The sequence below is a fragment of the Dama dama genome, chromosome 9 (assembly GCF_033118175.1).
Source record: "Dama dama isolate Ldn47 chromosome 9, ASM3311817v1, whole genome shotgun sequence".
Taxonomy (NCBI): Eukaryota; Metazoa; Chordata; class Mammalia; order Artiodactyla; family Cervidae; genus Dama; species Dama dama.
Window position 1 is genome coordinate 110,924,697 of NC_083689.1, and position 27,203 is coordinate 110,951,899.

General features: G+C 42.6%; 1 pseudogene; it reads right to left on the reverse strand.

Annotated features, from left to right (window-relative positions):
• LOC133062932 (histone-lysine N-methyltransferase PRDM9-like) overlaps positions 1-26,822 on the reverse strand; it is a 66,412-nt pseudogene extending 39,590 nt beyond the window's left edge.
• Between the last annotated feature and the right edge of the window lie 381 nt (positions 26,823-27,203).

Sequence of the window (27,203 nt, forward strand, 5' to 3'; positions counted from 1 at the left end):
TCCTGCCCTGAAAATCAAAGTGCACGTGTCATTTTGAATGGTGATTTTCTGTGGACTGTGCTTCCCTTTATAGCTCATTTGGTAAAGAATCCACCTGCAATGCAGGAGACCCCAGTTCGATTCCTGGGATAGGAAGATCCGCTGGAGAAGGGATGGGCTACCTACCCACTCCAGTAATCTTGGGCTTCCTTTGTGGCTCAGCAGGTGAAGTTTGTGCCTGTAATGCGGGAGACCTGGGCTTGATCCCTGGGTTGGGAAGATCCCTTGGAGAAGGGAGAGGCTACCCACTCCAGTGTTCTGGCCTAGAGAATTCCATGGACTGTATAGTCCATAGTGTTGCAAAGTGTTGAACACGACTGAGTGACTTTCACTTCACATTCTCTGGACCTAGGCCCATGAGTGGGATTGCAGGGTCATAGGATAGCTCTATGTCTTGTATTTCTTGGAAGCTCCATGCTGTTTTCCATAGCACCTTTACCATTTACATTCCCAAAAAGATTGTAGGAGGATTCATTTTTTGTATATTCTCTGCAGATGTTTTATTTTATTTATTTAATCTTTATTCTTTGTAGATCATTTTGATGATGGCCACCATGAGCAGCGTGAGGTGACACCTTATTGTAGTTCTGATTGGCATTGATTTAATAATTATTGGTGTGGACTGTCTATCCATGTGCTTTATTATTTTATACTTTGTGAGTACAATTTATCTCTTGAAACTGGCCTCTTGCAACTTGGCCCTGTTTGGAATTCTTTTCTGATGAAATACCCCAGGACATTTCTTGAGGGCAGATGTCATTTAAAGCCCTGTCAAACTTGTGACTATTTGGAGTCCTTCAGCACCTGTTTTATGGCTTCCCTGCTCACTCGGTGGTAAAAGAATCCACCTGCAATGCAGGAGACTTTCAGGAGACCTGGGATCAATTCCTGGGTCGGGAAGATTCCATGGAGAAGAAAATGGCAAACCATTCCAGTATTCTTGCCTGGAGAATCCCATGGACTTCCTTTGTCCTGCCAGGCTACAGTCCAAGGGGTTGCAAAGAGTCGGACAGGACTGAGCAACTAAACAACAAAAACCACAGTAGTTTTGACATGCTAATATCGATCTGTACCAGCTAATTACTCCCCAAACCACTAGCCAACTTTCCATTTTGGTAAGTGTAAGTTTCTGAGTCTGTGAATCTGTTTGCATTTTGTAATGTCACTCATTTGTATCCATTTTTAGATTCCACAGAAGTGATACTCTCTATTATCTGTCTTTCCCTTTCTCAATTATTTCACTTAGGTTGATCACCTCTTGTTTCTTCCCCGCAACTGGAAATGGCATTATTTCGTCCTTCTTTATGTCTGAGCCATATTGCATTGTGTATATGTACCTCATTTTCTGTATCCGTTTGTCTGTCCTTGTACACTTAATTTGCTCCCCTGTCTTGGCTATTGTACCTAGTGCTGCCATGGTTTTTGGAGTGCAGGTGTCTTTTAAATTTTGCTTTTTTTCTGTATCTACTTCTAGGTATTGGATTTCTAAGTCACTGGGTACTTCTGTGCTTAGTTTTTAAAAAACCCTCCATAATGTTCTACCTAATGGGTGTACCAATTTACATTCCCACCAACAGTGTAGCAGGGTTCCTTTCTTTCCACACCCCCTGCCGAATTTATTGTTGTAGGTTTTTGATGTGGCCATTCTGACCAATGTGAGGTGATACCTCATGGTACATTTGATTTGCCTTTCTCTAAGAACTAGTGATGCTGAGCATCTTTTCATGTGCTTTTATCACCATCTCTATGACCTCTTTAGAGAAACATGCATTTAGACCTTTGGCTGATTTTTTTTGGTGAGTTTTTTTTTTTTTTTTTTAATTTTTATTTTATTATTATTTTTTAAAGGGAATGAAATTTATTTTTTGTTTATTTATTTTTTCACTTATTTTATTAGTTGGAGGCTAATTTACAATATAGTAGTGGTTTTTGTCATGAGTTTTTTTTTTTTTTTTTAATTGAGCTGTACTAATAATTTTTATGTGTTAAAGAGAAAGTTCTTGTGAAATCAACCCTGAATATTCATTGGAAGGACTGAAGCTCCAATCTTTTGGCTACTTGATGCAAAGAGTTGACTCATTAGAAAAGACTCTGATGCTGGGAAAGATTGAGGACAGGAAGAGAAGTGGGCAGCAGAGGATGAGATGGTTGGATGGCTTTACCCACTCAACAGACATGAGTTTGAGCAAACTCCCAGAGATAGTGAAGGACAGGGAGGCCTGGCGTATGGCAGTCCATGGGGTCACAAAGAGTCAGACAAGACTTAGCAACTGAACAACTACAAAAACCTGAATCCTCCTGAATATTAACTGCCTAACAATTCAGCTGGCATTTAATATTCAGTTGTCCAGTATGAAAAGACAAAAAGATATGACATCGAAAGATGAATTCCCCTGGTTGGTAGGTGCCCAATATGCTACCGGAGAAGAGTGAAGAAATAAATCCAGAAGGAATGAAAAGGCTAAGTCAAAACGGAAACAGTTGTGGGTGTGTATGGTGGTATAAGTAAAGTCTGATGCTGTAAAGAGCAATATTGCATAGGAACGTGGAATTTTAGGTCTATGAATCCAGGTAAGTTAGAAGTGGTCAAGAAGAAGATAGCAAGAGTGAACATTGACATTTGAGGAATAAGTGAACTAACATTAGGGTTAGGGTTAGAATGTGGTCCACTGGAGAAGGGAATGGCAAACCACTTCAGTATTCTTGCCTTGAGAACCCCATAAACAGTGTGAAAAGGCAAAAAGATAAGACACTGAAAGAGAAACTCCCCAGGTGGATGGGTGTCCGATATGTTACTGGAGATCAGTGGAGAAATACCTCCGGAAAGAATGAAGGGATGGAGCCAAAGCAAAAACAACACCCAGTTGTGGATGGGACTGGTGATAGAAGCAAGGTTCAATGCTATCAAGAGCAATATTGCATAGGAACCTGGAATGTTAAGTCCATGAATCAAGTCAAATTGGAAGTGGTCAAACAGGAGATGACAAGAGTCAACATCAACATTCTAGGAATCAGCAAAGTAAGGGGGACTGGAATGGGTGAATTGAACACAGATGACCATTATATCTACTACTGTGGGCAGGAATCCCTTAGAAGAAGTGGAGTAGCCATCATAGTCAACAAACGAGTCTGAGATGCAGTAATTGAATGCAATCTCAAAAACAACAGAATGATCCCTGTTAGTTTCCAAGGCAAACCATTCAATGTCACAGTAATCCAAGTCTATGGCCCAACCAGTAATGCTGAAGAAGCTTAAGTTGAACAGTTCTATGAAGACCTACAAGACCTTCTAGAACTAACACCCAACAGAGGTGTCCTTTTCATTAAAGGAACTGGAATGCAAAAGTAGGAAATCAAGAAACACCTGGAGTAACAGGTAAATTTGTCCCTGGAGTACAGAATGAAGCAGGACAAAGGCTAATAGGGTTTTGCCAAAAGAATGCATTCATCATAGCAAACACTGTCTTCCAACAACACAAGAGAAGACTCTACACATGGACATCAACAGATGCATGACACCGAAATCAGATTGATTATATTCTTTGCAGCCAAAGATGGAGAAGCTCTGTACAGCCAGCAAAAACAAGACCAGGAGCCAACTATGGCTCAGATCATGAACTCCTTATTGCCAAATTCAGAGTGAAATGGAAGAAAATAGGGAACACCACTAGATCATTCAGGTATGACCTAAATCAAATCCCTTATGACTATACAGTGGAAGAGAGAAATGGATTTAAGGGACTAGATCTGATAGACAGAGTGCCTGATGAACTATGGGTGGAGGTTCATGCCATTGTAGAGGAGACAGAAGTCAAGACCATCCCCAAAAATACAGAAAAGAAAAAGTGATACAAAAAATCAAAATGGCTGCCTGAGGAGGCCTTACAAATAGCTGTGAAAAGAGGGAAGTGAAAAGCAAAGGAGAAAATGAAAGATATACCAATTTAAATGCAGAGTTCCAAAGAAGAGCAAGGAGAGAGAAGAAAGCCTTCCTCAGTGATCAGTGCAAAGAAATGGAGGCAAATAATAGAATGGGAAGGACTCGAGATCTCTTCAAGAAAATCAGAGATACCAAGGGAACACTTTATGCAAAGGTAGGCTCAATAAAGGACAGAAATGGTAGGGACCTAACAGAAGCAGAAGATATTAAGAAGAGGTGGCAAGAATACACAGAAGAACTATAAAAAAAAGATCTTCATGGCCCAGATAATCATGATATTGTGATCACTCACCTAGAGCCAGATATCCTGGAATGTGAAATCAAGTGGGCCTTAGGAAGCATCACTGTGAACAAAGCTAGTGGAGTTATGGAATTCCAGTTGAGCTATTTCAAATCCTAAAAGATGATGCTGTGAAAGTGCTGCACTCAATATGCCAGCAAATTTGGAAAACTCAGCAGTGGCCACAGGATTGGGAAGGTCAGTTTTCGTTCCAATCCCAAAGAAAGACAATGCCAAAGAAAGCTCAAACTACCCCACGATTGCACACATGTCACACGGCTAGTAAAGTGATGCTTAAAATTCTCTAAGCCAGGCTCAGGAAGACGTGAACCGTGAACTTCCAGGTGTTCAAACTGGATTTAAAAAGGCAGAGGAAGCAGAGATCAAATTGCCAACATCTGCTGGATCATCAAAAAAGCAAGAGAGTTCCAGAAATAGATCTATTCCTGTTTTATTGAGTATGCCAAAGCCTTTGACTGTGTGGGTCACAATAAACTGTGGAAAATTCTGAAAGAGATGGGAATACCAGGCCACCTGATCTGTCTCTTGAGAAACCCATATGCAGGTCAGGAAGGAAGAGTTAGAACTGGACATAGAACAGCAGACTGGCTCCAAATAGAAAAAGGAGTACGTCAAGGCTGTATATTGTCACCCTGCTTATTTAACTTATATGCGGAGTACATCATAAGAAATGCTGGGTTGGAGGAAGCACATGCTGGAATCAAGTTTGCTGGGAGCAATATCAATAACCTCAGATATGCAGATGACACCACCCTTATGGCAGAATGAAAAGAAGAACTAAAGAGCCTCTTGATGAAAGTGAAAGAGGAGAGTGAAAATATTTGCTTAAAGCTTAACATTCAGAAAACTAAGATCATGGCATCTGGTCCCATCACTTCATGTTAAATAGATGGGGAAACAATGGTTGACTTTATTTTTCTAGGCTCCAAAATCACTGCAGATGCTGATTGCAGCCATGAAATTAAAGGACACTTGCTCCTTGGAAGGAACGTTATGAGCAATCTAGACAGCATATTAAAAAGCAGAGACATTACTTTGTCAACAAAGGTCTGTCTAGTCAAGTGTATCCTTTTCCCAGTGGTCAAGCATGGATGTGAGTGTTGGGCTATAAAGCAAACTGAGCACAGAAGAATTGATGCTTTTGAACTGTGGTGTTGGAGAAAACTCTTGAGAGTCCCTTGGACTGCAAGGAGATCCATCCAGTCCATCCTAAAGGAGATCAGTCCTGGGTGTTCATTGGAAGGACTGATGCTGAAGCTGAAACTCCAATACTTTGGCCACCTCATGCAAAGAGCTGACTCATTTGAAAAAACTGTGATGCTGGGAGGGATTGAGGGTAGGAGGATAACGGGACGACAGAAGATGAGATGGTTGGATGGCATCACCGACTTGATGGACACGGGTTTGGGTGGACTCCGGGAGTTGGTGATGGACTGGGAGGTGTGGTGTGCTGCAGTTCACGGGATTGCAAAGAGTCAGACATGACTGAGTAACTGAACTGAACTGAATTAGTGTTAGAAAAATTGTTTGGTATAGGTGCCCTGGGATCGCATCTGATTTTTGTCCTAGAGAAGTCACAGCTCATGAGCGTAGCACATCTTCTGTGGAAATTAACATTCATTTAACTATCGCTATAAGTAAAACAACCCAATCATCTACTTCCAAATACCCTGGCTTTAACTCTGATATTGGAATTATATAGGAGTCAAATTCAAGTCTTCATAAACTGTATATTCATAGCTTCAATGTCTTTGGTGACTGATAGTTTATACCATAAGGTATGGAGTGTTAATTTTGTCCATTATGTATAAAATTTATAGGGATAGAAAGGCAATTAAGATGAAAATAATAGCTTGTAATATTGTTCGGATAGTCTACTTCTTGTGTGTCTATAGTGCTAGTGTGTGTGAGTTTTGTTGTCAGAATAAGTGAGATAATGTAAACTACTAGTGAGCTGATTAAGAAAACAATTACTAATGTGTTATCATGAAGTGTAAGAATTCTTCGATGATGGCTGGTGTTGCATCTTGAAAGTCTAGTTGTAGAGGATATGCCATTGATATATACAGATTTTTCACCTATAACTTAACTTCAACAAAGTGATATAATATTTCACTAACATCTCCTAAATAGAGAAAGAAATCATGGTTATGATTTTGGCTTGAAATCAGTAGTTGGGGGTTCGATTTCTTCATTCTTTATTTTAAAATGATGTGCATAGGTTCTTTGAGTGTGTGATATGGTTGGTCTACTGTTAAGACCTCGTCTTGATGCAAATGCTTCTCAGGTAATAAGAATTATTGGTATTACTGTGGTTAAAGAAATGAATGGGCCTATAGATGAAATAGTATTTCATACTGTGTATGCATCTGGGTAGCCAGAATATTGTTGTGGTATTCCAAACAGGCCTAGAAAGTGTTTTTGAAAAAGGTTATGTTAACGTCTACAAATCCATTTATGAAGTGCATTTTTGTTCATGTAAATTTGAGTATAGCCTGAGAATAATGAGATTCAGTGCAGAAAGCCCCCTATAATAGCAAATCTCCCACTGAAAGTTCATAATGCAAGTATGTAACTACATAGTATATATCATGAAGAAAATATCTGAAGGTGAATTAGCCAGGAAAATTCCTGTTAACACTCTGACTGTGAAAAGAAATACAAAACCTAGCACTCACATTATAGCTGGGGGTCATTTAATGTTACTGTCATGAGGCATTGCTAATCAACTGAATATTTTTACTCTTGTTGGCCTGGTAATTATTATAGTGGCTGATGTAAAATAGGCTTGTGTGTCAACATACATCCCTACTGTGAATATCTGATGTTCTCATACAATAAATCCTAAGAATCCAGTTGACACTATAGCTCAGACCATTCCCATGCACCTGAAAGTTTCTTTTTCCCTAAGTAATAGGTTACAATATGTGAAATCATCATAAATCCTGGCAAAATCAAAAGATATACTTCAGAGTGTCTGAAAAATCAGATCAATGTTGATACAGTATTGGGTCCTCTCCTCCTTCAGGATCAAAGAAAGCTGTATTTACATTTCAGTCTGTTAATAGCATAGTAAAAATACCAGCTCCCAATACAGGTAGTGATAGTAATATGGCTGTGATTAGGACTAATCACATGAATAACAGTGTTTGGTATTGGGACATGGCAGGGGTTTATATTAATAGTTGTAGTAATAAAATTGATAACACCTAAGATAGAAGAAACACCTGCTAGGTGTAGAGAACAAATAGTAAAGTCTACTTAAGCTCCAGCATGAGCTAGATTTCTGGCTAAAGGTGTAGACAGCTCAGCCTGTGCCAGTGCCTGCTTCAGCTATTGGTGATGCAAGCAGTAAGAGGAAAGAGGGAGGGAGAGGTCAGAAGCTTATTTATTCAGGGAAAACTATGTCATTAGCTCCAGCTATCAGGGAAACTAATCAGTTACCAAAGCCTCCAATCATAATAGGGAGTACTATAATGAAAACTATTACAAATGCATGAGCTGTTACAATTACATTATAAAGTTGGTCATCTCCAAGTCGAGTTCTAGGTTGGCCCAACCCAGCACAGATTAAGAACCTTGGGGCTGTGCCTACTGTTGCCAGCCAAAATCTTGGCCTCTTTGCCCACTGACGCTGAACGAAAAATATGGAGACCGGGCTTGGAGGAAATAGAAAGGTGGCTTTTATTCTTAGCTGGCAGACAGGAGAAACGCAGTAGGCTTATGCCTCGAGAGCTGTGCCCTGCCCCCCGAGATGAATCTAGGGGCTTATAGAAGGCAAGAGCTCACAGTCAGGAATCAGTGATGAGGAGCGAAGGGAATAGGATCTTGATTTCTTCCTTTTGCATTGTTTCAAAGACAGTAGGAGACTGATGTCAATAACCCAGTGATTGAGTCTGGCATTCGGTGACCCTGTGGCCTTCTTTCTCATACGTAACCTCAAGGGGAAGAGTGTTCTGAGGGTAAACAGAAGAGAGGGGATATATTTAGCACAGAGTCAAAGGAACATAGGTGCCAAGTGTAGATTCTGCAGGGTTTAGGGACAGAAAAGCAAACAGTCACAGACATTCAGCGTGAGGAGCATTTACAGGAAAAAGAAAAGTTAGGAATGTTCAGGCCTGCTCACTCTTCTCTTTGTCTTCTTTGTTGTCAGAAGAGAAAGGAGAAAAACTCATTCCTCCTTTTCCCTTTCACTGCAACACTGCCTTCCCGGCTCAAGCACCAAATACTAAGTATATAGTACCGATATCTTTATGGTTAGTTGAAAATAATAGGCAGTTAATGAACATAGGCAGAATGGCTGAGTAAGCTTTAGACTGTAAATTTAATGACAGGGGTTTAATCCACTTTTTCTTTTTAGTAATCCTGTGATGAATATTTCAAGTTGAATTGCAAATTCAAAGAAGCCAGTTCAATTTGCAGGGACTTATACCGTTTTGTTTTGTTTTTTTTTTTTTCTTTCTATTTTCCTTTTGCAATAGAAGTAGGTTGAAGTCAGTTGACCAGGGTATTTAGCTGTTAACTAAAAGTTCATGGGGTTATAGCCCACCAGTCTAGAGAGGGTTCAGCTTGAAGTGCCTGGTCTGCATGTAATTGATATAAGATATAATCTTGCAAACCTTATGAACAGGAATTAAGTAAATTATACTTGCTCAGGGCTTTGAAGTATAAGGAACACCCCTGTAGTACAGGAATTTTCGTGTATTTCATACAATAACGAATCTGCTTGCAATGCAGGAGACCTGGGTTCCATCCGTGGGTTGGGAAGATCCTCTGGAGAAGGGAATGGCAATACACTCCAGGATTCTTGCCTGGAGAATCCCATGGACAGAGGAGCCTGGTGGACTACAGTCTATGGGATCTCAAAGAGTCAGTCATGACTGAGCGACTAAGCCCACAGCACACAGGGCATTGAAGGCTCTTGGTCTAGTTAACCTAAATTCCTGTTCCCGCACTGAGAGAATTGGTGTTATGGGTAGAATTGTTGTGGCTATTGCAGTTATTGTGGATAGGAGTGTTATTTGTTTCATAGTGTAGAATCATCATGTTTTCTCTGTTATGTGCAGAGAGGAATAAGGTTAGTGCCGTGGAGGGTGTGAGTCATATGTTGAAGTACAGTAGTGCCATGATTGCTATTACTGTTGGTAAAACGATGCTCTTTATTGTTGTTGTTATTTTTTCAATAATTATTCACTTGGGTCTGAATCCTAATAGTGGTGTAAGTCTTCCTATTGATAATAGAATGATGAGGATAAGGGTTGTTATGATTGGTATTTTGTTGCATGTGATAGTGATAATGTGGTGGTGGTGGAGTTGGTTATGAACATTCTGAATATGGTGGAAGTTAAGATAATATAACCAGGTTTAGTGGAGAAGGCAATGGCAACCCACTCCAGTACTCTTGCCTGGAAAATCCCATGGATGGAGGAGCCTGGTAGGCTGTGGTCTATGGGGTCGCGAAGAATCAGACACGATGGAGTGACTTCACTTTCACTCTTCACTTTCATGCATTGGAGAAGGAAATGGCAACCCACTCCAGTGTTCTTGCCTGGAGAATCCCAGAGATGGCAGAGTCTGGTGGGCTGCCGTCTATGGGATTGCAGAGTCGGACACGACTGAAGCAACTTAGCAGCAGCAGCAGCCAGGTTTAGTGCTGTCAGAGTGGGATTACATAATAGGATGGCGTTTATACATCCTATGTGCACCGTTGATGACTAGGCTGTGATCTTTCATACTGCATCTGATTTCACCATCCTCAGCCTCCAATTATAATGGATAATGTAGATATAGCTTGTATCAACGTGGGCTTCCCTGGTGTCTCAGATGATAGAGAATCTGCCTGCAATGTGGAAGACCTGGGCTTGATCCCTGGCTTGGGAAGATCCCCTGGAGGAGAGCATGGCAACCAACTCCAATATTCCTGCCTGGAGAATGCCCATAGCAGAAGAGCCTGGTGGGATACAGTCCCTGGGGTCAAAAAGAGTCAGACATGGCTGAGCGACTCCACACAGCACACAGTACACTGTTAAATTAATTGATGGTGAAGTTTGGTATAGCACAGACATGGGGGCAAGTTTTTGTCATGGTCATAGGATGAAGCCAGATGTTAGTAAAATGTCTTGTATACCTTCTGGTATTGCAATGTGAAATGCAGATATTTCCAGTTTTATTCATAAGGCTATTATTAATATGGATGCTGTTGGATTAAATAGTTTTGTGACAGTCCATTGGCCTGAGAATAATAGATAATGACAGTTATCATGAGTAATATTGATGTGGTGGATTGTGTCAAGTATTGAGTTGATGCTTCTGTTGCTCCTGGGTTGAATTTATTTATTATGATGGGGATCATGCCTAATATATTTATTTAAGAGCCAAATTAGATAAGTAATCAATGGAGATAATTATAATGACAATAAATCCTGAGAAAATAGTTGATAGGATAATGACAAAGATGATGGGACTTATTGGTACAGAAAGGGTATAAATGAACATTTTTGGGGTACAGGCCCAATAGTTTAATTAGCTGACCTTACTTATAGAATGTGGTGTAATTTGGTAGCACAAAGAACTTTGGATTCTTAGGGGTATGTTCGATTCCTATAATTCTAGATATAAGAGGATTTAAATCTCTATTATTTACTCTCTCAAAGTAAGTCTAGTCAGACACATTTCTTATGCCTGTGGAAGAGTACTTGATAAGAATGGATAAGGATATGTGTCATATGCATAGGGCTTAGTATCAGGGATAGAAAATATTGGAAACTAAATGTATTCATTTGTCATATTGGAATCAGGGGTCTAATGCTCAAATTGATAGGAAGGAGACTGTTAATAACAGTGACTTGGTTCAGTTCAGTTGCTCAGTCCCGTCCGACTCTTTGTGACCCCATGGACTGCAACATTCCAGGTCTCCTGTCTATCACCAACTCCTGGAGTCGACCCACACCCATGCCCATTGAGTCGGTGATGCCATCTCACCATCTCACCCTCTGTCATCCCCTTCTCCTCCCGCCTTCAATCTGTCCCAGCATCAGGGTCTTTTCAAATAAGTCAGCTCTTCGAATCAGGTGGCCAAAGTATTGGAGTTTCAGCTTTAGCATCAGTCCTTCCAATGAACATCCAGGGCTGATCTCCTTTAGGATGGACTGGTTGGATCTCCTTGCAGTCCAAGGGACTCATCAAGAGTCTTCTCCAACACCACAGTTCAAAAGCATTCATTCTTCGGGGCTGAGCTTTCTTTATAGTCCAACTCTCACATCCATACATGACTACCGGAAAAACCATAGATTTGACTAAACGGACCTTTGTTGACAAAGTAATGTCACTGCTTTTTAATACGCTGTCTAGGTGTGTCATATTTTTTTTTCCAAATAGTAAGCATCTTTTAATTTCATGGCTGCAGTCTCTATCTGTAGTGATTTTGGAGCCCCCCAAAATAGTCTGTCACTGTTTCCAATGTTTCCCCATCTATTTGCCATGAAGTGATGGGACCAGATGCCATGATCTTAGTTTTCTGAATGTTGAGTTTTAAGCTAACTTTTTCACTCTCCTCTTTCACTTTCATCAAGAGGCTCTTTAGTTCTACTTCACTTTCTGCCATAAGGGTGATGTCATCTGCATATCTGTGGTTATTGTTATTGCTCCTGGCAATCTCCATTCCAGCTTGTGCTTCCTCCAGCCCAGGGTTTCTCATGATGTACTCTGCATATAAGTTAAATAGGCAGGGTGATAATATACAGCCCTGATGTACTCCATTTCATGTTTGGAACCAGTCCACTGTTCTATGTCCAGTTCTAACTGTTGCTTCCTGACCTGCATACAGGTTTCTCAGGAGGCAGGTCAAGTGGTCTGGTATTCCCATGTCTTTCAGAATTTTCCATAGTTTATTGTGATCCACACAGTCAAAGGCTTTGGCATAGTCAATAAAACAGAAATAGATGTTTTTCTGGAACTCTCTTGCTTTTTCGATAATCCAGCAGATGTTGGCAATTTGATCTCTGGTTCCTCTGTCTTTTCTAAAACCAGCTTGAGCATCTCGAAGTTCACAGTTCACATATTGCTGAAGCCTGGCGGACCCCCACCCCCACCCCACAAATAAATTCTGTCACTGTTTCCATTGTTTTCCCATCTACTTGCCATGAAGTGATGGGACTAGATGCCACGACCTTAGTTTTCTGATTGTTGAGTTTTAAGTACACTTTTTTCCTAAGAGGGTGTTTGCTTTTACGAGCGCATTCACTTGGCAGAACTCTATTAGCCTTTGCCTTGCTTCATTCTGTACTCCAAGGCCAAATTTGCCTGTTACTCCAGGTGTTTCTTGACTTCCTTCTTTTGCATTCCAGTCTTGCAGGTCTCCATAGAACTGTTCAACTTCAGCTTCTTCAGCAATACTGGTCAGGGCATAGCCTTGGATTACTGTGATATAGAATGGTTTGCCTTGGAAATGAACAGAAATCCTTCTGTCGTTTTTGAGACTGCATCCAAGTACTGCATTTCAGACTCTCTTGTTGACTATGATGGCTATTCCATTTCTTCTAAGAGATTATTGCCCACAATAGTAGATATAATGGTTTCAATAATACATGAACTGTGAACATCGAGATGTCCAAGCTTGTTTTAGAAGAGGCAGAGGAACCAGAGATCAGATTTGGAACATCCACTCGATCATTGAAAAAGCAAGAGAGTTCCAAAAAATATCTATTTCTGCTGTATTGATTATGCCAAAGACTTTGACTGTGGATCACAATAAATTGTGGAAATTTCTGAAAGAGATGGGGATGCCAGACCACCTGACCTGCCTCTTGAGAAACCTGTATGCAGGTCAGGAAGCAACTGTTAGAACTGGACATGGAACAACAGACTGGTTCTAAATTTGAAAGGAGCATGTCAAGGCTGTATATTGTCAGACTGCTTATTTAACTTGTATGCAGAGGACATCATGAGAAATGCTGGGCTGGAGGAAGCACAAGCTGGAATCGAGATTGCTGGCTGCATTATCAATAGCCCCAGAAATGCTGATGACACCACCCTTGTGGCAGACAGTAAATAAGAACTAAAGAGCCTCTTGATGAAACTGAAAGAGGAGAGTGAAAAAGTTTGCTTAAAACTCAATATTTAGAGGAGAAGGCAATGGCACCCCACTCAAGTACTCTTGCTTGGAAAATCCCATGGTTGGAGGAGCCTGGTAGGCTGCAGTCCATGGGGTTGCGAAGAGTCGGACATGACTGAGTGACTCCATTTCAGTTTTCACTTTCATTGATTGGAGAAGGAAATGGCAACCCACTCCACTGTTCCTGCCTGGAGAATCCCAGGGATGTGGGAGCCTGCTGGGCTTCCATCTATGGGATTGCACAGAGTTGGACACGACTGAAGAGACTTAGCAGCAGCAGCAGCAACATTCAGAAAACTAAGATCATGGCATCTGGTCCCATCACTTCATGGCAAATAGATGGAGAAACAGTGGAAACAGTGGCTCACTTTATTTTCTTGTGTTCCAAAATCACTGCAGATGGTGATTGCAGCCATGAAATAAAATGACACTTACTGCTTTTAAGAAAAGTTATGACCAACCTAGACAGCATGTAAAAAGCAGAGACGTTACTTTGCCAACAAAGATGTGTCTGGTCAAGGGTATTATTTTACCAGTAATCCTGCATGGATGTGAGAGTTGGACTCTAAAGTAAGCTGAGTACTGAAGAATTGATGCTTTTGAACCATGGTGTTGGAGAAGACTCTTGAGAGTCCCTTGGACTGCAGGGAGATCCAACCAGTCCATCCTAAACATAGTCAGTCCTGAATATTCATTGGATGGAGTGATGTTGAAGCTGAAACTCCAAAACTCTGGCCACCTGATGTGAAGAACTGACTCACTGGAAAAGACCCTGATGCTGGGAGAGACTGAAGGCAGGAGCAGAAGGGGACGACAGAGGATGAGATGGTTGGATGGCATCACTGACTCAATGGACATGGATTTGAGTAAACTCTGGGAGTTGGTGATGGACAGGGAGGCCTGGTGTGCTACAGTCCATGGCGTCGCAAAGAGTCAGACACGACTGAGCGACTGAACTGACTGACTGATGTTTCTATCATATGCTGGAGCAGTAATTGCGTCACACTCGAGTGACTCTGAGGAGATACCCCACGTCCAGGGGCAAAGGAGAAGCCCCAGAAAGATGGTACGAGGGACACAGTCACATTCAGAATCAAACCCCACACCTGCCAGAGACACTCAGAGGGCTCAAACGCACCCTGTGCACACCAGGACCTCAGCCACACAGAGACTGAGACAGAACTGTGTCTGGGTGTGTCCTGAGGATACGGGTCAGCAGTGGGCTGCCACAGGAACAGGGACTCTGGGTGCAGTAGACCTGGATATGGCATAAGCCCTCTGGGAGAAGTTCACCGTTAACCCACCACATAGCCGCCAGAACGTCCAGAGGACTGGGGAAACAGACTCTTGGAGGGCACAACAGAACCTAGTGCACACCAGGACCCAGGAGAAAGGAGCAGTGACCCACAGGAGACTGACCAAGATGTGCCCGTGAGTGTCCAGGAGTCTCTGCTGGAGGCGTGGGTTGGTGGCGGCCTGCTGCAGGGTTGGGGGCCCTGACTGTAGCAGGGCCCGCATGGCATCTTTTGAAGGAGGTCGCCGTGATCTTCATCACCTCCACCATAGTTTGGCCTCAGGTCAAAAAACAGAGAGGGAACACAGCCTCCGCCTTCAACAGAAACTTGGATTTCCATCAGAGGGCAGACAGACTGAAAACCACAATCACAGAAAACTAACCAATCTGATCACAAGGACCACAGCCTTGTCCAACTCAATGAAATTATGAACCATGCTGTGTAGAGCCAGCCAAGACGAACGGGTCATGGTGGAGATTTCTGACAAAACATGGGCCACTGGAGAAGGGAATGGCAAACCACTTCAGTATTCTTGCTTTGAGAACCCCATGAGCAGTATGAAAGCAAAAAGATAGGACACTGAAAGATAAGCTCCTCAAGTCGATAGGTGCCCAATATGCTTCTAGAGATCAGTGGAGAAATAACTCCAGAAAGAATGAAGAGACAGAGCCAAAGCAAAAGCAACCCCCAGTTGTGGATGTGACTGGTGATGGAAGTAAAGTCCGATGCTGTAAGGAGCAATATAGCATAGGAACCTGGAATGTTAGGTCCATGAATCAAGGCAAATTAGAAGTGGTCAAACAGGAGATGGCAAAAGTGAACATTGATATTTCAGGAATCAGCGAAATAAAATGGACTAGGATGGGTGAATATAATTCAGATGACTATTATGTCTTTTGGGCAAGAATTCCTTAGAAGAAATGGAGTAGCCTTGGTAGTCAACAAAAGAGTCTGATGGAGTACTTGGATGCAATCTCAACAATGACAGAATGATCTCTGTTCATTTCCAAGGCGAATCATTCAATATTCACAGTAATCCAAGTCTATGCCCCGACCAATAAGGCTGAAGAAGCTGAAATTGAATGGTTCTATGAAGACCTTCAAGAACTAACACCCAAAAAAGGTGTCCCTTTCATTAAAGTGGACTGGAATGCAAAAGTAAGAAATCAAGAAATACCTGGAGTAACGGGCAAATTTGGTCTTGGAGTACAGATTGAAGCAGGGCAAACGCTAATAGAGTTTTGCCAAAAGAATGCATTCATCATAGCAAACACCCTCTTCCAACAACACAAGAGAAGACTCTACACATGGACATCACCAGATGGTCAATACTGAAATCAGGTTGATTATATTCTTTGGAGCCAAAGATGGAGAAACTCTATACAGTCAGCGAAAAGAAGACTGGGAGATGACTGTGGCTCAGACCATGAACTCCTTATTGCCAAATTCAAACTTAAATAGAAGAAAATCGGAAAAACCATTCAGGTATGACCTAAATCAAAACCCTTATGACTATATAGTAGAAGTGACAAATAGATTCAAGGGATTATATCTGCTAGACAGAGTGCCTGAATAACTATGGATGGAGCTTTGTGACATTGAACAGGAGGCAGTAATCAAGACCATCCCCAAGAAAAAGAAATACAAAAAGGCAAAATGGTTGTCTGAGGAGGCCTTATAAATAGCTCTGAAAAGAAGACAAGTGAAAGGCAAAGGAGAAAACGAAAGAGATACCCATTTGAATGCAGAGTTCCAAAGAAGAGCCAGGAGAGATAAGAAAGCCTTTCTCAGTGATCAGTGCAAAGAAATAGAGGAAAACAATAGAATGGGAAAGCCTAGAGGTCTCTTCAAGAAAATTAGAGATACCAAGGGAATATTTCATGTAAAAATTGTCACAGTAAAGGACAGGAATGGTAGGGACCTACGAGAAGCAGAAGATATTAAGAAGAGATGGCAAGAATACACAGAGGAACTGTACAAAAAAGATCTTCCCGACCCAGATAATCACGATGGTGTGATCACTCATCTAGAGCCAGACATCCTGGAATGTGAAATCAAGTGGGCCTTAGGAAGCATCACTATGAACAAAGCTAGTGGAGGTGATGAAATTCCAGTTGAGCTATTTCAAGTCTTAAAAGATGATGCTGTGAAAGTGCTGCACTCAATGTTCCAGCCAATTTATAAAACGTAGGAGTGGCCACAGGACTGGAAAGGTCAGTTTTCATTCCAATCCCAAAGAAAGACAATGCCAAAGAATGCTCAAACTACAGTACAACTGCACTCATCCACATGCTGGCAATGTAATGCCCCAAATTCTCCAAGTCAGGCTTCAACAGAGCATGAACCATGAACTTACAGATGTTCAAGCTGGATTTAGAGAAGGCAGAGGAACCAGAGATGAAATTGCCAACACCATTGGATCATCGAAAAAGCAAGAGAATTTCAGGAAAACATTTACTTCTGCTTTATTGACTGTGCCAAACCTTTTGACTGTGTGGATTACAACAAAGTGTGGCAAATTCTTCAAGAGATGGGAATGCCAGACCACCTGACCTGCCTCCTTATAAATCTGTATGCAGGTCAGAAAGCGACAGTTATAACTGGACATGGAATAACAGACTGGTTTCAAATAGGAAAAGGAGTATGTCAAGGCTGTATATTATCACCCTGCTTATTTAACTTATATGCAGAGTACATCATGAGAAATGCTGGACTGGATGAAGCACAAGCTGGAATCGAGATTGCTGGGAGAAATTTCAGTAACCTCAGATATGCAGATGACACCACACTTATGGCCAAAAGTGAAGAAGAACTAAAGAACCTCTTGATGAAAGTGAAAGAGGAGAGAGAAAAAGTTGGCTTTAAACTCAACATTCAGAAAACTAACATCATGGCATCTGGTCCCATCACTTCATGGCAAGTAGATGGGGAAACAGTGGAAACAGTGGCTGACTTTACATTTTTGGGCTCCTAAATCACTGTAGATGGTGAGTGCAGCCATGAAATTCAGAGACGCTTGCTCCTTGGAAGAAAAGAAAGTAAAGAAAAGAAAAAAGAATCCCTAGATGGCATATTAAAAAGCAGAGACATTACTTTGCTAACAAAGGTCCGTCTAGTCAAAACTATGGTTTTTCATGTATGTATGGGTGTGCAAGTTGGACTATAGAGTAGTCATGTATGGATGTAAGAATTGGACTGTAAAGAAAGCTGAGAGCTGAAGAATTGATGTTTTTGAACTGTGGTGTTAGAGAAGGCTCTTGAGAGTCCCTCGGACAGCAGAGAGATCCAACCAGTCCATCCTAAAGGAAATCAGTCCTGAATATTCATTGGAAGGATGGATGCTAAAGTTGAAACTCCAATACTTTGGCCACCTGATGTGAGGAAGTGACTCATTGGAAAAGACCCTGATGCTGGGAATGATTGAAGGCGGGAGGAGAAAGGGGCGACAGAGGATGAGAGGATTAGACAGCATCACTGACTCCATGGACATGAGTTTGAGCAAACTCCAGGAGTTGGTGGTGGACAGGGAGGCCTGGTGTGCTGCAGCCCATGGGGTCACAAAGAGTCAGACATGACTGAAGGACTTAACTGATGGTTTGGGTAGAGGAATTCATATGGTTAAAGCTAGGCTCAAGGCAAAGATAGGTTCAAGGATAAGTACAGAAACTGAGGATGTGGCTGGTCATAGGGCTTCTTTAACAAATAGTTTGAGTGCATCGCCAATAGTTTGGGTAGGCTGTATGGCCCTACAACATTTGGGCCTTTTCAGAATTGTGTATAGCCTAGAACTTTTCATTCTACTAATGTTAAGAATGCTATAGCTAGGAGGATGGGCATAATAACTATTAGAATATTATGAACAGTTTGTTAAGGATAGGATTTAAATCTCTGATCATACAGGTTCAAGTTTTATGCAGTTATCAGGTTCTGCCACCTTAAATAAGGCCTGTTTTTGGGTGGAAATATTTACTTATCAATTAAGATAAAATTATTCATTATTTTAAGGCATTTATTTGAAGTTGTCCTTATTTCTCTTGTCCTTTCCTACTGGGAAAATTGTATAATAGATGGAAACCGACCTGAATGACTCTGGTCTGAACTCAGATCATGTAGAACTTTAATTGTTGAACAAACAAACCTTTCATACTGGTCACACCATTCAGGTGTCCTGATCCAACATCAAGGTTGTAAACACTGTTGTTAATTTGAACTCTAAAATAGGACTGTGCTATTATCCCTAGGATTCCTTGTTCCATTAATCAATTTCTTGGATCAATAAGTGATAATTTGATTTGACTGGGAGGTCTTGGTTTAACAGTCACTTGGAGGATCTTTTGTTCTCCAATGTCACCCCAATCAAAATCATTATTAGCTCATTAAAAGTTCTGTTATCCCTTAATGGTTTAATTTTATTTGAGGGGCTAATTAATTGAACTCCCATAGGCTATTCTCGTCTCATTGGTTTTCTCGCCTGACTTCATGGGAAGGTCAGTTCCACTGATGAGAAGTAAGAGTAAAAGCCTTGTGCGGCCATTTATGCAAGTCCTTATGTAGAGAACCAATGATTAGGCTACATTTGCACAGTCAGGGTACCACAGCTGTTTAACGATTGTCACTGGGCACACAGTGCCTCTAGTACTAGTGATGCTAGAGATGATGTTTTTGGTAAACAGGCAGGGTTTATGTTTGCCGAGTTCTTTTTCCTCTTTTCATCTTTGCTTGAGTGAATGCCTCGTTGGGTTAACAGTGCAATTAATAATCTAACATTAGATTATTTTTATTTACTGTTCACCATCAAGGAGTAATACTGTTTGCTGACACAAACTTGTGCAAGGAGTCTTAGGGAGTTTTATTGTTTTCTTTTTCAGGTTTACAAGACCAGAAGCATGGATATACTACAAAGACTTCGCTTCATTTTAGATTATTTTAGGTAATGCTAGTTACTGGCATTGACAGTAGGATAAGGAAAAACATATAATAGATACTAGTTGACCAGTGATGATAAAGGGATGTTCTACTGGTTGCCCTCCAATTCATGCGAGTGTTAAGAGGTTCACTACTAGAATTCAGAATAGGCACTGGCTGAATGGTCAGAATGTCATGCTTTGTTGTTTGGATGTATGAAGTAATGGCATTAATACTTAGATTAGGATAGAAAAGATTTGGGCTAAAATTCTGCCTAGTTTGCTAGGGCTTGATCGTAGGACTGCATATGTGAATAAAAGTATCATTCTGGCTTGATGTGTGGAGGTGTGTTGAGAGGTTTGCCGGGGTGTAGCTATCTGGGTCTCCTAGTAGGTCAGGTGAAAATAGGACTAGTATTTTTAACCCCAGAACTAGTAGCAAGGCACCCAAGATGTCTTTCAATGTATAATATAGATGAAATGGGATCTTGTCTATATCAGATGAAATTCCTACTGAGTTATTTGATCCTGCTTCATGGAGAGATAGTAAGTGGACTATAGTAAGTGCTGCCATAAATGAGCTTGTAGAGAAGGGGAACCAACCATGTTACTAGTTGGTCATAATTAATTGTTATTAGAGAAATTACTTGTGCAAATTTAAATTATGCTGATGAGTAAGATGATAAGGAAAGAGGCAATACAGTGTGATTAGTCCCTTTAGATCTGATACTAATATAGACATTTTTATTTGAATAAGGGAGGTCCTTTTTGGCAAAATACCCCCTCATCAGATTCAGTCTAGAAGGGTGATACTGACTTTTGGCTGGTTAAGTTTAAATAAGGGGTCAGGCAGTGTATGATAGTGGAAAAGTATCCTTGAATACATTTGAATAGTTGTACTTAAGGTTTTGTGTTACTGCTAGTTTTGAGTGCCAAGATGAAGCCTAGAATATTCAGGGCCAGGGCAGTTCTTTTGAGGTAGTAAGGTATGGTTATTTGTGGAACTGCTGTTGGGGGAATATTGTTGGAGATAATAAAGCCAGCAAGAATACTTCTAACTAGTAGGCATTTTATTGATTAGGAGGGGGGTGTTCTTGTTAATGATAATCAGAGTAGAAAATTGAGGACGTCCTAGTAGCATGAAGAAGAGAGTGAGGATGCTGGAGACGGCTGTGAGTGAGGTGGCAGTTTGTGGAGGGGACCAGGCATTGGTATAAGGCATATTCACAGTTTCAATATTTAGGTCTTTAGAGTAGAATCCAGTGAGGAAAGGCATTCCTGTCAATGCTAAGCTGCCAATGAAAAGGGCGGTTGTAGTAAAAGGCATAGCTTTAAACAGACCTCCTATTTTTTTAATATAGTGTTCATCATTTAGGTTGTGAATCATCTGGATTATATAAATAGAATGGCCTTGAAAAAGCCAAGAGCATTTTTTGGAGAAAGAGGAATGCTGGTTAGAGTTGGTTGATGCCAATTGTTACTATCATGAGGCCTCATTGGCTGGACGTGGAGAAAGCAATGATTTTTTTTTTTTTTTTTTTTTATCGTTCTGGGTAATGGCACATATTGTTATAAATGTTGTGATAGCCCCTAGGCATAATGTAACTGATGGGGTACATTTATAGCTTTCTGTCAGAGGCTATAAGTGGATGAGTAGGAACATATCTGCTACTACTATTGTGCTTGAGTGGATTAGGGCCCTCTATTGCTGAGGGTAACTATGGGTGTAGCCCAAATTGGCAAATTTTCCCGTTGCAGCTAATACTAAACCTAATATAGGTAAACCTGAATTCAGTTGAGCAAGAGGGTTCCAAAGAAACATCTATTTCTGCTTTATTGACTGTACCAAAGCCTTTGACTATGTGGATCACAATAAACTGTGAAACATTCTGAAAGACATGGGAATACCAGACCACCTGACCTGCCTCTTGAGAAACCTGTATGCAGGTCAGGAAGCAACTGTTAGAACTGGATATGGAACAACAGACTGGTTCCAAGTAGGAAAAGAAGTATGTCAAGGCTGTATATTGTCACCCTGCTTATTTTTCTTATATGCAGAGTACATCATGAGAAATGCTGGGCTGGAGGAAGTACAAACTGGAATCAAGATTACTGGGAGAAATATCAATAACCTCAGATATGCAGATGACACCACCCTTATGGCAGGAATTGAAGTAGAACTAAAGAGCCTCTTGATGAAAGTGAAAGAGGAGAGGGAAAAAGTTGGCTTAAAACTCAACATTCAGGAGACTAAGATCATGGTATCTGGTCCTATGACTTCATGGCAAATAGTTGGGGAAACAGTAGAAGCAGGGCTCCAAAATCACTGCAGATGGTGATTGCAGCCATGAAATTAAGAGATGCTTGCTCCTTGGAAGGAAAGTCATGTGCACCGAAGAGAGCATATTAAAAAGCAGAGACATGACTTTACCAACAAAGGTCCGTCTAGTCAAAGCTATGGTTTTTCCGGTAGTCATGTATGGACGTGAGAATTGGACTATAAAGAAAGCTGAGCACCGAAGAATGGATGCTTTAGAACTGTGGTGTTGGAGAAGACCTTTAAGAGTCCCTTGGACTGCAAGGAGATCCAATCAGTCCGTCCTAAAGGAGATCAGCCCTGGGTATGCATTGGAAGGACTGATGTTGAAGCTGAAACTCCAATACTTTGGCCACCTGATGCAAAGAGCTGACTCACTGGAAAAGACCCTGTTGCTGGGAGGGATTGGGGGCAGGAGGAGAAGAGGACGGCAAAGGATGAGATGGTTGGATGGCATCACCAACTCAATGGACATGAGTTTGGGTAAACTCCGGGAGTTGGTGATGGACGAGGAGGCCTGGCTTGCTGAGGTTCATGGGGTCGCAAAAAGTTGGACACGACTGAGCAACTGAAATGAACTGAGGATAAAAACTTGTTGTAAGTGTCATGCATTGAAGTTAAGTAAGAATCATGCTGTTGTTTTAATAAAACCTGTATCAGCATAGGGTTTGGAGAAGGCAATGGCACCCACTCTACGACTCTTGACTTGAAAATCCCATGAATGGAGGAGCCTGGTAGGCTGTGGTCCATGGGGTCGCAAAGAATCAGACACGACGGAGTAACTTCACTTTCACTTTTCACTTTCATGCACTGGAGAAGGAAATAGCAACCCACTCCTGTGTTGTTGCCTGAGGAATCCCAGGGACGGAGGAGCCTGGTGGGCTGCCGTCTATGGGGTTGCACAGAGTCGGACACGACGGAAGCGACTTAGCAGCAGCAGCAGCAGAACAGGGTCATACAAAACAGGTTCACACCCCCCGGCCCCGCTTTCTCACATCCACGCCCCCGTGCCCTGCATCCCCACATCCATGCAGCGCAAGCCAGGAGTCTGCCTCCTCTTTCCAGTCAGTTTTTGGGCTTGCTGAGGTGATTTGGCCCTGGAGAAGGAAATGGCAACCCACTCCAGTGTTCTTGACTGGAACATCCCGTGGACTGAGGGGCCTGGTGGGCTACCGTCCATGGGGTCGCAAAGAGTCGGACACAGCTGAGCGACTGAGGTGTTATACAAAATTGCCTGTACTGCTGCCGTGTTTGCATCTGCCATCCACACAATCATCCAATGAGCAGGAAGGACATAATCCCGACTCCTTCTCAGCCAGTAAGTCATTGGAAGAGATTATTAGTGGTAACAAGAATTAGTATTGTAACAAGGAAAAGGAGTGTTTGAAGAATCAGTAAATGTTGGGGTCCGAGTGAATGGATCATATTGAGAAGTCTATAGTTGATCATATGACAAATAGGGCCACCAGCACAGATTATTGAGAAATAATCTATTTTAGAACTGAATGATAGCTTAAGGGTTTGTAGTGTGATTCAGTGCCAGTCTGAGATAATTATCTCTTGGCCTGTATACGTGAATATTATTGTTGGAACTAAGCTAATGGTGAAGGCATATGAGATAATCTTACATATAGAGGGTATGTGGTGGTTTTATAAATGTTAGTGCTTGTTATTATGATCAATGATATAAATAGTGAGGCTAGAGTGAAAGAGGAAATTTAATTTATTACTTTTATTTGGAGTTGCACCAATTATGTGGTTCCTAACACCAATGGATAAAAGTTTGAAAAAGCCATGCTGTTAGTCATGGGAGCCCAGAATCAGCAATTCTTATATACTTCTGTGGTAAATTAGAAGGTATTGTCTTCTCTTCCTAGATTCACAATGAAGTGTTTTTTTCTAAACTCTATATACAGTATAAGGGGCCTAGAATGATTTTTGGGTTCAAGGATAAGAGTAGAAGAGGTAGGATGGGTAATGATATGAGAGCATTTTCTCCTGTAAAAGATGGAGAGATACTGTTTATGTGGTGTGTGTATTTGCCTCACTGTGTTGTAATGAGTATATATAAAGAGTATAGGGCAGCAATTACTATATGAATTCCTATTAAAATAATTGCAATGTTTGATCACAAGAAGGATATTTCTACAAATAGCTCTCCACTCAAGTTAATAGTTGGGGGTAGAGCTAGGTTTGTTTAACTTGCTGGTAATCATCAGGTTGCTGTTAGTAGGAGGAACATTTGTAGGCTTTAGGCTAGGATTATTGTTTGGCAATGGACCTGGTAATTTGAATTTGCCAGGTAGAACAATACAGAGGATATAAGACTATGGGCAAGTATTAGGGCTGTGGCTCCTATAGAACTTCAAGGTGTTCGGTTAAGGATAGCAAAGTGCTATGTGGCTGACAGAAGAGTATGCAGTGAGTGATTTTAGGTCTGTCTGGCATAAGCAAATTGAGCTGGTTATAATTATGCCTTGTAAGGACAATAGAATGCGTGTATACCCTATGAAGTCTGTTAGTAGGTTTCAAATTATTGTAATTTGTATTTCATAGTATACCATAGCATCCAAAGGTTAGTAGTGCTGGCAGCATAGCCAGAACTCTGAAGCCTGCAATAGGGGCCTCTTCATGTGCGTTAAGTAGTCAAAGGTGGAGGCAATAAAATGGTATTTTTACTATAAAGGCAATTATGCATACTAACCATATGAACCCATTGGATCAAGAACTGGATACTGATTGGGCTCAGCATTAGAATATTTAAAGGTCCTACTGTATTTTGAATGTAGTCCAGTATTCCTAAGAGGGGGAGAGAACTTACTAGGGTATAAAACAAATAGAGACCTGCATTAAGGTGTTCTGTTTGATTTCCTCTTTGGGTAATGATAATGAGTGTTGAAACTAGTGTTGCTCCAAATAGAATATAGAAAAGAATTAATTTTATGGCAGTAAATGTTATAATTAAAGTAATTATAGTATGACTAGCATTGATAATATTATTTTTCTGGTAGAGGTTCTTTTAATACGTGGTGTTGACGGTTAGTATAAGGGGTCTTAACCATGTAGTTAAAATCAGTAGTGGGGTCCATAGGGAGTGGGAGAAAACTAATGAGAAATTGAGGCTGTTATCATTGATTAAGGAGGAGTAGGCTTGTGAGTCTAATTAGTAGGCTATGCGTGGTGGTATTAATCCAGATTAACCTGATGATCAGGTTAGTGGTATTGTTGCTGACCACAATCTTGGCCTTCTCTGCCCACTGAAGCTGAATAAAAGAACATGGAGACTGAGTCTGGAGGAAATAGAAAGCTGGCTTCAATTCTCAGCCGGCAGAGAGGGGAACCCAGCAGGCTCATGCCTTAAGACCTGTGCCTGCCCCCCTTGAGGAGTCTAGGGGCTCATAGAAGGAAGGGCTCACAGTCAGGAGGCAGTGTGATAAACAAAGGGGATAGGACTTTGATTTCTTCCTCTTGCATTAATTCACACTCGCATCAGTTCAGTTCAGTTGCTCAGTCATGTCTGACTGACGATGGGAAAGACTGAAGGCGGGAGGAGAAGGGGATGACAGAGGATGAGATGGTTGGATGACATCACCGACTCAATGGACATGGGTTTGAGTAAACTCCGGGAGTTGGTGATGGACAGGGAGGCCTGGTGTGCTGCAATCCATGGGGTCGCGAATAGTCAGACACGACTGAGCGACTGAACTGAACTGAAACCACTCCAGTAGATTCTTCCAAGTGTGTAGCCCAGAGCGTTCTGCCTGACGGAGTTGAGATCACACAGGTAAATCGAGTAATAACTCACAGGGTGTTCAGGACTGTGAAACTGGCAGCCCATCCTGGGCAGCCAGGACCCTGAGCAGTGATGAGAGCCTTGCCCTCTCGTGGTCCCAGGAAGAAGGAAGCTGATCGGCCTGCCGGCTGGTCCGAACCACTGCTGGGAGGTTCCTGTCTACCCTGACGACTGGAGCGGCCCAGGGGGCCACCCTCTCGGGCCCCACCGAGCCCCTGCTCCACACCCGTCTGGAGAGTACTTCCAGGCTGTCGTGACGGGAATCTGTGGTGGGAACTCAGCAGAAAGGGCGTGAGGGCAGCCGGGACCTTCCTTCACCGAGGACGTGACATCGCCAGGTACACTGAGGCCACGCAGGTGGCGGGGAGGCCGTTTCAGATGGTGGTCTGTGCTGAGAGGGACACAGGACACGGGGAGGGAGGGGCTGACGGGCGGCGAGTCCAGAGAGGCACCTTCTTGGAGGAGGGGGGATGCTCAGACAGAACTCCATCTGGGCCCGGAGCTCCAGCTGGCCGGCCGGTGGCTGAGGAGGGCAAGGCTGGGGTTCGGCCACAGGAGTGGTGCATCTGGCCTCTGGTAGAGCTTCTGCTCCCCAAGGACTGGGGTTATTACCTGTCTCTTCATGGCTGTCCTGTGCCTGGAACACGACCTGGCCAGAGGCAGGTGCTAAGCAAATATCTGTGAATGAGTGGACGGTCCGAGTGTGTAGATGCGCAGGACAGGCGGCATCAGGCTGCAGAGTGGGGGTTAAGTAGATTAGGAGGCCGAGCCGGGAGAGAGGCATACAGGGTTTCTGAGTCCGGACTCCCAGCCCCTTTTGGCTCAGCTCCACCCATGCCCGTCTGTTCCCCAGACACTCTGTTTTCTATGGTACATTCCCTCTGGCCTTCACTCACCTGCGTGTCCTGCCCTGCAAGACTTAAAAGCAGCTCCAAGTCTGTTCCTACTCCCTGTGCCTGAAGCCTCTTTATGCTTAAGCTGGGGGATCCCAAGGGCGCCCCCTGAGATGGGGCCCCTTCCCTGCCCGTGGACGGGTGCTCCTTGTCTGTGCCGTGGACTCTGCTCTCTGCAGTTGTCTGCCTGTTCGGGTCTCTGCCTGATCCAGGGCCGGGAGTGTTCATGGGTCGGTGTGTCCCCGCTGAGTCTAGCAATCCGCCAGGCTGAGTCCTGCTGGCCTGCATCATGACACTGCCATTTACTGGTGACACGGGGCCCATCCTGGAACACCGCTGACCATGTGCCCGCTGGTCTCAGCTGGACTTCGCTGTTGGGCCGGGAGCCAGATGGTCAGAGCTGCTGGTGCCTGTGGGCATGGCTGCCATCACAAGCCTTCTCCTTGGGGCTCAGCGGCTGAGCCGTCAGGGCGTGTGCAGAACGCGCTGCAGACCGGCCCAGGGGGCCAGCGCTGGGCCTCAGCCAGAGAGCGGAGGCACGGACGTGGGTCCTGCCCTCCATGAGGACACTTTCTGGCCTCCTGGGCTCTGTTTTCTCCGACCTTCGAG